Raw genomic sequence first — 12,912 nt, 5'->3', positions numbered from 1 at the left:
TTAAATTTCTCCTAGCCACCATGGGCCCAGGAAGCAGCAGAGTTGAAGGGTTCTAGTGAAAGAACCTGGCTTTGACGTCAAGACAGACTCCTTGTGAATCCTGGCTCTGCCACCTGTTAGCTGTGGAACCGGGGTTACGTACCCTTTACTTACTCTTTTTGAGCCAGTTCCCTCTCCTACAGTAATGCAGGGTGGTGGTGACGAGCACCGGCTGTGGACTAGGGAATACCTGGGCTCTAGTCCTGGCTCTGTCTTACACTAGCTGTGAAGCCCTGGGGAAATTATTCCTTCCATCTAAACTGTAGTTTCTTCATCTGAAAAATTGGGAGTCATATAGTACGAACCTCATAGAATTGTGAGATGCAAATGGGATAATGCTTGTAAATACCTAAAGAAAAATAAGCACCCAATACATGTTAGCTCTTATTACACCTACTCCAGTGACTACACACATCAGTTTCCCTCCTCTGTGTCCCTAGGCTGACCAAACACAAATGTGAGATCATTAATATTACTCCGGGTGTGATGGCATAACGTTAGGGAGAATTCTTTTACATCTGCCTTCTCATTTTACTCTATTCCCCAGGATTCCCCATACAGCAGATCACTCTTCTTAGTGACAGACACACACGCCTCTCCCCACCACGTAACCCAATCAACTGCAGGGAGACAGATTCTTGGCCTGGGCAGGCTAGCATTTGCGTTATTTTCCTGTGAACTCCATCAAAGGGCATCTGGAGGGAAAGTACCTCTCCAGCTGCGACAGACAGTCAAGAAGAATGACAGAACCAGGTGCGCTTACTGATATTCCCAACACCAGACCCAAATGACAGCACATTCATGCCAACTTATGAGAAAGTCTTGGATTTATGTTGCTTCCAGCACATTTAGCAGGGACAACTTCTAACTTTTAAAGGAAGAACAAATCTAACAAGCAGGGCTCAAAGGCTTTTAAGGTTTTTATTATACAAGGCAAACACCTGGATTTTACTCCAGGCCTGTAGTGTGGCATAGACAGCGTGGTGTTTTTAAAACTGCAGGTCATGACCCATTAGTAGATTGTGAAATTAAGTGGGTTGAGACCAGCATTTTTACAAAATGGAATAGACTAGAATATAAATTATCAGAAAATATTATGCATAATAAGGCTAAGTGCTTTTGGTGATGCTTTTCAAAAAGATATACATAGATGGGTAGATGGTTGGATGGATTGTAATGTCAATGTGTTTCATACTGTTAGCCATGGTCAAAATAGACTGGAAGTCACTGAAACACTAGATGTACATAAAAACATATGTGCATTTTATCAAAACAAAGAAAACCACTCTGGATTAAAGAAGTACATGAAGATAGTGGAAAACCCACATCATTCAGCCAATGCCCTCTATTCATAATGGTATAATTTTACTTCATCACAAAAAAATTGTGTGTCTATGTGTGAAAGAAAAATGAAAAGATAGAGGGAGTCCACCCAAGAGTGTATTTCTATCCTCAGTGACCTCAGGGCAATTTCTCCCCTGGCAACTGGAACTGTGTCATTGAAGGAGAAAAACCAACTGATTGAATTTAGCTCTTCTGAGTCCCAACTGGTGAGAAGAACTGATTTCCAACTTCTGAAGGATGAAGACCAAGTCTTTCATTTCTTTTTGGCTCTTACACTATGTTTTATGAATTAGGTGTTTGAGAACTTTTTATTGACCTAAGAGTCTATGCAGGACACAGTAATGGACTTGTTGAAATAGTCCTGTTTTAATGTTTTTAATAACTCACCCATAAAGTTTTCAGCTATTTTCTCTGAGTTTACATAAAGTGCTCCTTATCTGATGAGTACAGTAGGGTCTCCAGGCAGCTTACAGTAAGTAGAGGTTCCAGTACTTGAGTGAGAGCTAGGAGTAGGTAGATGATGCATAAAGGATCAGGCAACTCCTGTAGATACTGAGTGAGAAGCCTGGAAATCAACAATTCCAATTCTAGGGATTTGTTCTGTGTTTTTATATGTATGTGTACAAAAAGATGATGGTACACATAGGTACCTTGAAGCATGCTTTGAAATACTAAAATAATCTAAATGTCCATCCGTAGGGGATTGTCTAAATAAATTGTTGTACCTACCACCATACAGTGGAATACTATATAGATGTGAAAAAGAATAAGGAAGCCCTTTATGTACTGATATGGGACAGTTTCTAATATAGTTAAAAATAAAATGGCTATAGTTTAAAAAAGTAATAACTGTGATTCTTTCTCTTCTGTCCCACAGGTCCAGAGGCATAAGAAATCACCCCAAAACTTAGTTGCTTAGGGAATCACCCCAAAACTTAATTGCTTAAGGAATCACCGCAAAATTTAGTTGCTTAAAACAACAATACGCATTACAATCTCACGGGTCAGGAATTGGGGAGTGGCTTATCGGGGTTGATCCAGCCTATGGTTTCTCATGAGGTTGTGGTTAAGACGTCAGCTGGGTCTGTTTCCCCTACCCCAGGCAGAAACTGGTGGGAAGTGCCCTTAGTTAAGCTGACTGTGCTTATCATGCCTGAGGGATAGATAGGTAGTGAGAATACCAATGAAGCTGCAACTAATCCATATTAGAAAAAGAGCATGTCTTCAGTTCTAACAGCCTGCAGAGGTGGGGAAATTCTATTACCCAGATCAATCTCCCCTCTGGCCATGGCTTCAGTCTGCTTTCTTTTATTATGTCTACCTTGGGCATGGAGAATATGTGCTCATCATTATTTCCCCATTATCCTTTTTGGACTTAGACAGTGATGAACTCCTCTCTCTTTTCTCTAATAAGGTGAAATTATCTCATTCCTATTATATCTCTTTCCCTCACCATTCTTTTCATTATTTTTTCTACTTGCATGGGTAAAAATGGAAATATAGCCTGGAAATCTGAATTGTACTCCCTTCAAATAATTTTTATATATTTTATGATTGGGGTCGGGGTGTTTGCCCTGTCCCCCTCACAAACACCTTTTTCACAGTTCTCTGCATCTTTTTCAGCACAACTTAATCATCAGTGGAGTAAACTAATCTGATTGTGAGGAGGTGGGTTGAGGATTATTGCCTCTCTGTAGCCATTAGACCACATCTCCTTCAACCTTGAAGCTACCCCAAAATAAATACAAAATCTAACTGCATCTGCTTTAATGAAGCCCCCAGTCCCTTCTCCCAACAACATTGTCATCCCTGAGACCGTCCAAATAGATGCTTAGGAGTGGCTGCTGGTCTTGGTATACTGCATGATAAGCCATACCTTTGACTTTCCAGCTTCTACTCATTAAGGGGAACAGCTCCTGCTGATAAGATTCTAGAGCTCTTCATTTTTACTTTGCTTCAGGTTAAGAGAATGGAGGATGTCTCTTTTTGGGGGAATGGTTGTTCTTATTGAGTCTGCCCAGTGCTTTTAACACAGGTGTCATACCACAGACAGTCTCTTATATAAAAGAGAAAGCTCTCATGTCCCAGCCCCAATTAATGGTAAAATGGTCTTTCTTTAGTCCTGGCTTTTCTACTGTCTTCTTGTGCTGTTCTTGAATTCCTGGAACATGGATCTGGCCTCCCTCATTTTGACTCTTAGATACACTCTCTTAAATGTTGTTTCACCTGCAGCTTCCTTTATGTCTAAGTACCCCAGAAAGTGACCTTACCTAGTAAATGCCAGAGCCTGGGATCCACTCCATGGCTGCTTGCTTGGCCATTGTCAGATCTTATGACTTCATTAAAGGCAGTTGAAAGGAAAGGAAAACTGGGTCATGAGCAAGTTTCACATTTCCAGATTAGCTGTCTCGAAAACTAAAAGGGCATCCTGATGACAGATTCCAGAACAATCTCCTCATGGGAATCACCGTTTATCTTAGCAGCTGTGGTTTCTCAAAAGTGACCAAAGTCCAAGTCTTTCTGGGGTTGATGACACCTGTGTATGACATTTAGGACTTCTTTTGTTCCCTGCCTCAGTCTCAAATACAGTGCCTAAAGGTCAGAAGGCTTTACAAAATAATCTTCCAGTTCAACTGTAATTCTAATTTGCTGGGCAGGGGAGAGCTCCAGGAAGGCATGAGAAAACTCACTAACAGGAAAATTTATCAAGGAATCTTGCTTTTCCTATTACCATGTTACTACCTTAATCTCATTCTTCCAACCCCTATTATCACCTCTTAGGATTTTGTCTTTGAATCAATGATTCTAAGAATTACTTTTACTCTTCCAATATCTATATGCCCACTAATTTTCCAGGTGGAAGATGTGTTTTGTGGAGCTTATCCATAGTGAGAATAAGGAGATGACTGTAGTTTTCCTGACCCAGTCAATTCAGAACTATGTCACCTGTTCGAAGATATCTGAAAAGGAGAGCCCAGCCTAAGCCTGCTACCACTCATCTATGTGCTCACATGGGAACAAATGATAAAGTCAGGAGAAATTTACATATGTCTCTATTCTAGATAGGAAATTTAAGAACTAGGCACCACAGTAATATTTTTATCCTTCTTGTTGAAGATTCTGTCTTTAAAAGAAGACAGTTGTGAGATGTGAGTGGTAGCTACATGGCTGGCATACCATGGCTTGGGATAAGTTCCAGGCAAAGATTGAGAGCCACTTATGAAGGCTTGAAGGAATTCATTTAAAAAGAAAAATAAATAGAAATCCTGAAATGATGAGGAAGAAAAAAAGTCTAAGAAAAACTATAAAAATATGAAAGAAAGATGAAACAGAATATCGAGTTCTAGATGGTCAGCATCTACATGGGAGAGGTTATTAATGTTATTGAGGGGCAAGTAACAATTTTCAAGAAGAAATAGTGGGAAAGTTTCAGGAATAATATCTGTGATTCCCAATGGCTATACAATAAGCCCCAAATGTGATTGATTGCTAAAGTAATTTAACAGATTAATATGAGGAAAATGCTTTTGTTGATACTCCTTTCTGAAAGATTTGGGGCCACAAGGTAACAGAATTTTAGTAGTACTGTTAAAACTGGCACAGATAATTACCAATATTCCTGAGACTTCCACTACTTGGATACCTGTGGGAAGTCTTATCCTGCTGAAGGCAGAACATCTCATAAATTTCTAATATCCTTTGCTAATAACATCTTTTCTCAGAAGCAGATGGATCAATAAAGGAAATATGGCCAACTCTTAACTCTGAGCAAAAAGGTAGAACCCATTAGTAAAGTGGAAATAAGGTGAACCTTGAGAGACAGTAGCTACAGTGGGCATTGGTTGTTCTTCAGCATTCTATCATGTATTCACTCCACTACAGGTAATTGCACCCCAATTTCCTCTGGGGGCATTACCTCCTCCCCATTGCCTGTAGCCTTATTGGACACCAGAGTTCCTAGCCTCCCCTAGCCAAGGGATAGGCATCTGACCTATGCTGGGCCAATCAGACTCACTGCCTCTCTTAAGATTTTTAATCTGAAGTATATGAAGGGTCTTCAAAATGTTCATGGAAATGCATATTATGAAAAAACTGAGTGAATTTCAATTTTGTTTACCAAAATAAACTTGTACTAACTTGTTATAACATATCTGAATAGGGTCTAGTTTGAGGCATGTGAAGAAGGATAAGACTTCAGTTTGAAAAGAGGCCATATCAGAGCAACATGAAATCTGCTAAAAATGAAGAAAGAACAAACATCGAATTTATGATGAAGCTTGGGTGGAAGAATGGTGAAATCATTGATGCTTTACAAAAAGTTTATGGGCACAATGCCTCAAATAAATCAGCAGTTTACAAATGGATAACTCGTTTTAAGAAGGGATGGGACAGTGTTGAAGATGAAGCCAGCAGTGGCAGACCATCCACATCAATTTGCAAAAAAAAAAAAAAAATCATCTTGTTCTTGCTGTAATTGATGAGGGCCAACAATTAAGAGCCCTAAATGAAGAGGGCTGACAATTAACAGCGAAATAATGGCCAACACCACAAACATCTCAATTGGCTCAGCTTATACATGTGACTGAAGAATTAAAATTGAGCAAAGTTTCCATTCAATGAGTGCAAAAACTGTCGTGCCCAGATCAGCTGAAACAAGAGCAGAGCTTTCAATGGATATTTTAAACAAGTGGGATCAAGATCCTGAAGCATTTCTTTGAAGAACTGTAACAGAAAATGAAACATGGCTTTACCAGCACAATCCTGAAGACAAAGCACAATCAGAACAACGGCTACCAGGAGTGGACCAGTCAAGAGCAAAGGTCATGGCAACAGTGTTTTGGGATGCTCAACTCACTTAGCTTGTTGACTTTCTGGAGAGCCAAATAACAACAGCATCTGCTTATTATGAGAGTGTTCGAGAAAGCCAAAGCTTTAGCAGAAACACACACACACACACACACACACACACACACACACACACACACACACAGACACACACCTGGGAAAGCTTCACTGGAGAGTTCTTCTTTACCACAACAATGCTCCTGCTCATTCATTTCATCAAACATGGGCAATTTTGTGAAAGTTTTGATGGAAAATCTTTAGGCATCCACCTTACAGTCCTGATTTGGCTCTTTCTTACTTCTCTTTGTTTCCTAATCTTAAAAAAAAATTTTTTAAAGGCACCCATTTTTATTCTGTTAAATATATAAATTAGACTTCATTGACATGGTTACATTTCCAGGGCCCTCAGTTCTTTAGGGATGGACTAAATGGCTGGTATCATGTCTTACAAAAGTGTCTTGATCTTGATGGAGCTTATGTTGAGACATAAAGTTTATATTTTATAATTTTTGTCTTTTAATTTTGTTTTTCCATGAACTTTTGAAACCCTCTTCTATTAGCACCAAGACAGATTAATTCCTGCTGAATAAACTCGTGGAGCCACCCTGGTTCTGACTGTTGTATAGCCTGATTCTAATAATCAGCTTTAAGCTTCTTGATAATCCCTCCAACAAATTCCATTTTTGTTTACTGTAGCCATACTCTGTTTCTGCTGCTACTAACCTAAGAAACTTACTGAATGATATCCATACACTCTCCATTGTGTCCAGAAGAAAACAGAAAGGAGAATGAGGCATCTATCTGAGATTTCAGATATTTAAGGGAGAGATAGGTATTTTTATACAGCTAGAGCCTTTATATAAAAGGAGAAGTGGCCTAAGAGTCTATAAAAAAATCTGAAGATATTATTTTTAAAAAATGATGTTGGGGTAAAGGAAAACAGACAGGAAGGCAAGGAAGCAAATGAGTAGCTAAGTCCACTTTGGTGGAATCAGATTGTAAAAGATCACCCACACACAACATCAGAGAATAATACCTGACTAGGAGAAAAAAGAAAGATTGGTGGAGAGGAGTCAAAATTATAGCCAGAAGGCTGAAGCCAAGAAAAAAATGAATCGAAGCTTATGAAAAAATCTAGAGGCATCAAAATGGCTTTTGTTGGATACAACCAGAGTGAAAATGGCCAGAACTGTGTAATAAGGCTCATGTTCTAAAGCTAATGAAAGATGGTGAGTAGAACTTCTTACAGCTTCTATTCTGCTTCTATCTTCTCTATGAAAATGAGAAAGCTTCAAAACCTGAAGGTGTAGAACAAACGTGGTTGCACTGAAGTCCAAGATAGAGGCCAAGATAGTAAGAGAACAATGAGCCTTCGTGAATGACTTTGATTCTTCAGACTTGGATACATTCTAGCTCAAGACGTAAGAACTAATAAAAATAATTGTAGAATCGCTGCCATTAATTTTTGGAAAATCAAAAAGAATAGAAAAAGTGCCTGAAAATTGGAGATGGACAAATGACTTTATTTCTGAAAGCCGGTAAGGTAATACAATTTAAAAAAATTATATATAATAGAGACAGGGTCTTACTATGTTGCCCAAGCTGGTCTTGAACTTCTGGGCACAAGTGATCCTTCTGCCTCAGCCTCCCAAAGTGCTGGAATTACAGACATGAGCCATCACGCCTGGCCAGTAGTATAATATTGAAGTTTGGAATCTACAAATAGTCAATTTAATATGAAGCACGGTTATTTGGGAATTACAAGAGTTAGATTACCGTATCTGTAGGCTGCATATTATCATAACTTAAACAGATAAAGACCCTCACACTATCCATCTGAATAACATAGAAAACTGGACTAAGAGTACAAGTACATGAATTTCTTTTTTCTTTTTGTTTTCTTACTTTCTTTTTTTTTTTTTTTTGAGACGGAATCTCGCTTTGTTGCCCAGGCTGGAGTGCAGTGGCGCGATCTCGACTGACTGCAAGCTCCGCCTCCCAGGTTCACGCCATTCTCCAGCCTCAGCCACCCGAGTAGCTGGGACTACAGGCACCCGCCACTACGCCCGGCTAATTTTTTGTGTTTTTGAATAGAGACGGGGTTTCACTGTGTTAGCCCGGATGGTCTCGATATCCTGACCTCGTGATCTGCCCGCCTCGACCTCCCAGAGCACTGGGGTTACAAGCGTGAGCCACCGTGCCTGGCCCATGAATTTCTAACTGGTTGAAAACTGCTACACAAGAAGTGCTGAATTGTGAATCGGTAGTCTTCTGGAGGGAAAAATACTGGGCTATGAGGCAGGATTCTGTTTTTGTTCATACCATACAATATTTTATCAACAACATGCACAAAAACACAGAAGCCACTTTGTGGCTGACTCAGAGCTAGAAGAAATAGTAAATACAGTAGATATAAGACTGAATCTAAAAATTACTGCTATGTGTCATTTATGTGTGGAAATTTATTTATGGATAATTTAGAAAGATATTTATTAAGATTTCAGAAAGATATACATCAAAGTATTCACATTGATTAACTATGGGTGGGTGGCATAATAAAATTTTAATGTTATTTTTTGTTTATGTGCACTTCATAATATTTTTGTAATAAGCAAATATTCCTTTCATTAAAAAACAATAACAAAGATTTATTTCAAAAAGAAAAATATATTGGCTGATGCAACATAAAAACAAACCACATGAAAGTTAGCATGGATAACTGTAAAGTCCTGCGTCAAGGTGGAAAAAACAAGTACTTACGTAAGCATAAGATGGAGGCAAGAAGGGTCTGAAAACAGTGGTACACACACACACACACACACACACACACACACACACACACACAGTACTTAGAACAGTGAGTCCAGCACATGTAATTAATTGTCAGCTAATGTTGCTGTTATTGTTAGTCAACAGAACTAGGGTATTCAGGTGAAGTACAACTACCCATAACAATGCTTGATGTGGAAGAAAAGAGGTTTGCATTCAAGGTCCTTTCATATTGGTCCCTCCCTGGCCTGTACTGAGAGGTAAGGGGTTCCAGGTGTAGACACTGGGGAACTCAGGGATCCAGGAAGTGGAATGTAACAACTGGCTTTAAATGTTTCAACACTGGGCTTCCCTTACTCCACATTACTCCTGAAAAGCAAAACTAATTCTAAAAGTGGCCATTAGGATGTTTTTAATTCAAGATCAGAAGAATATTAAAAACTGTTCTGTCCAGCGATGGAATGAGCTGTCTCCTGAAGAAGTCAGCTCTTTCTTACCGTACACACATAGTCTGAGATAAAGTACTCATTTGCAAAGCATGTCAGACACAGATCTCCAAGTGGGGAGGGAAGTTTGAGTCTCAGTGATTCCTTCCACATTTTAGAATCTGGGAGTCTAGACCTTAGCGTTTAGACATGCAATAGGCCCCGGCCTTTCACCTTTATAAATGCCCTCTCCAATCTGCATAAATGCTTCCCTCCCCACTGCCACCCCGTGATTTTCTTTTGGCTCACGTCTATGTCAGCTTTGGAATCCAGTTGTGACCTGATTTTGAGTCTGGAATGAATTCATATTTAACAAGATGAGTTACTGTAATATTAATTGTTGCACTTTTTTTTTGTTCCTTGTCTAGACTTTTCTAAAGAAACAAAGATGATTATACTACCTTCTCCCACAAATAAAAGCTAGGCAGTTAGGGTTTTACTCTTATCTTTGAGAGGGAATTAACAGTGGTTTCATATGCCTCAGTGATGCTACACACACACACACACACACACACACACACACACACACACACACAGAAACACCAGGGAGACAACTCCAAAGAGGCCTTATTTTTAAAGACCTGGGGATTGCTTCTGCATGGAGAAACTCTTATATTTTGAAGGTAAAAGAAGGGAGTGTTATGGGGTTGTTGGTTTCCAAGATACTAGGAAAGAGATAGGGTTTCTGAGTTCCTCGTGGGGCAAGGTCCAACTTATACAACCTGTGTGCTGCCTACAGAGGCCAGATGTCAAACAACTCTGCTGCCCTTCAGAGCAGAGCTAGGTCCCTCTGTCCAGACTCTAGCAAAGGCGGAGCTCTATGAAACCCGTCTAGAGTGATCTTACCAATGAACAGGTGGCCAGCTCTCCACCCCAGCAGCATGCAGCAAAAGGAGCCATGATGTTGAGGGTGACCAGTGTGATCTGATAGGCAGATTCCTTTCCTGTTCCCTCCAAATAGACACACACACACACGGATGTGTGTATGCACACATAATTGGAGACACATTGATAAGGAGCCACTGTCCTTGCATTGATAAGTGCAATCCAAAAGAAAGGGTGAACATGAAAAATGACAAATATTAGACTGATACTGACTCCCCTAATTGGGGTCTTCGGGTCACAATTTGTTTTAGAAAAATAAAGACATCTGTCACTCCTTGAAGCTGACATGATCTAATGCAACTGATACATGTTATAAATCAATAGCTCTTTACTGAGTGCCTGTTAAGTGACCAGCAACAGAAGCTCCCAGGCTTTTACATACTTTTTAAATGGAAAAGAACACCTTCGAGACAGGTATTAACTCCATTTTGCAGATCTCGCAGTCAAATTAGCAGAACCAGGACATGAAGATTTTCTACTAAACCATGCTACTTTGCCCAGTGCCAGATCATTAAAAAAAAAAGGCCTTTGTGATATCAGACAAAAAGCCAAGAATCTACCATAACTGATACAGAGGGGGAAATCTTATTTCCAGGAGAATTAGAACAAGTTTTATACTTGTTCCTGTTTTTGTTAAAACAAGATTAATTATGTGCAGGTATAGATAATGGGTTAAAAGTTACACAGTTGGCAAATAAATTGAAATTCAGTTTCCTTTAACAAAAATGCAATGTCAATAAAATTTCCTACAAAAACAAACAAGCAAGCATCATCCTCTCAAGACAAGGTTATACAACAGTATGCAATGGTAGCATCTCACTGGAAAGCTTCTCACAAACAAACAAGCCCAGACTGAAATTCATGATGACAAGATACAGAATAAGCATATATTTGACAATTTAAAACAAAACTTTCCTCAAATTAAGTTTTGTTTCCTTAGTCTTCAAAATATCCAATTTGAACATATTCTTTTACCTTCATTTGTATAAAAGATTTATTCTTAAAGCCTTGTGCCAACAAATCAATGTTTCTCCCTTCCTGAATGATTCTGCTATTTAAAACCTTGAGACCTTTGGCTTCACTTTGATTTCTGAATTTGAAAGCTTGGAGATTTTAAATTTTCCATTCTACAGCAGCCACGGAAAACATATCACATTGCTGTTTATGCTTTTGTAATATGTTAAATATCTTTTTAAAAAATATGCTAAACATCTCATCTCTTTTAAAAAATGTTAAACATCTTTTAAAATGTGCATAGTTTCATAGTTCTACTTCTAAATTCATCCTAAGAAAATCATTGGACAGGTACACAAAAGTATAGGTACAAAGGAATGTTTTTAATAGGTAAAAGAAACAATTTAAATATTTAATAATAGATTGGCTAAGCAAATCCCGGTATATTCAAATAAATGAGATATGCAGCTATTTATTAAAGATGGCATAAATGCATGTTGACATAAGATATATTGAAATTATACTGTTCAGTTTAAAAAAGGAGATAGATGACTAAACAGCTTGCACAGCATGGAAAAAAGTCCAGAAGGTTGCCTACCAAGATGTTGACAGAGTTCATATGTCTTCATGGTATGATTAAAGGTTTCTTCAATACATTTTTTCTTCCTGTTTTCTTATCTGTATATTTTCTAATGTGGCTACAACAAACCTATCTCCCTTGTGTCATAAATAAATAAATGAACACTACATAGGAGAAAAAAATAACACTTACTTCCCATCATGAAGAAAACACTCCTTTGACCCCATGTCTTCCATCTTCTGCCCGTTTTCTGCTCCCATTTATAGCAAATCTTTTCCTGCTGTTTCTGCTTCCTTCCTCCCCTTTCTCTTAAGCCATCTCCCTACACTCCACCAGAGCTACTCTGTTAATGTCACCATTCACCTCCATGTTGCCCCATCTTCTGGCCTCGGCTTACTTGTTCCTCAGCATTGGACAGAGCTAATCACAATTTCCTTCTTGAAACATTTCCTCACCTGGCTTTGGGACACTTCTCCCTTCTCTTTCCCCCTTCTTCATTAACAACTTCTCAGTCTCTTCTGTGACCCTTTCTCATCTTCCTGACCTCTTGTTGTTGAAGTGCCTAGAGCTCAGTCCTTGGGCCTCCTCTCTCTGCACTCCCAATACTATTTGCATAGACTCCACCAATACCCACATTAGTATCTCCTCTGCATTCCAGACCTTGATAACCAACTCTCTTCCCTACATTTCCATTTGGATGTCTAAAAGATGTCTTTCTCCAACCTATCGATCCTCTACTCTTTTATATCCATTAGCAAATCTTGAAATCTCTACCTTCAAAATAGATCATAAATATGACAATGTCTCAACTACTTTTACCACTACTACCTGAGTCCAAGCTAGCGCCACCCTCCTCTAGGTAGAGCTCTGCAAAATCTCCCATGCTCCTCATTTCCCCGCTACCATATTCTTCTTGCTGCTCCTTGGACAGGACATCACACATTCTGGACTCAGGCCTTTGTGCTTGCTATTTCCTCTCCCCAGAATTTCCTTTCCTCAGCTATCCCATTG

Source organism: Nomascus leucogenys, chromosome 18 (genome assembly GCF_006542625.1).
Source record: "Nomascus leucogenys isolate Asia chromosome 18, Asia_NLE_v1, whole genome shotgun sequence".
Taxonomy (NCBI): domain Eukaryota; kingdom Metazoa; phylum Chordata; class Mammalia; order Primates; family Hylobatidae; genus Nomascus; species Nomascus leucogenys.
Note: the sequence above shows the minus strand (reverse complement) of the source record.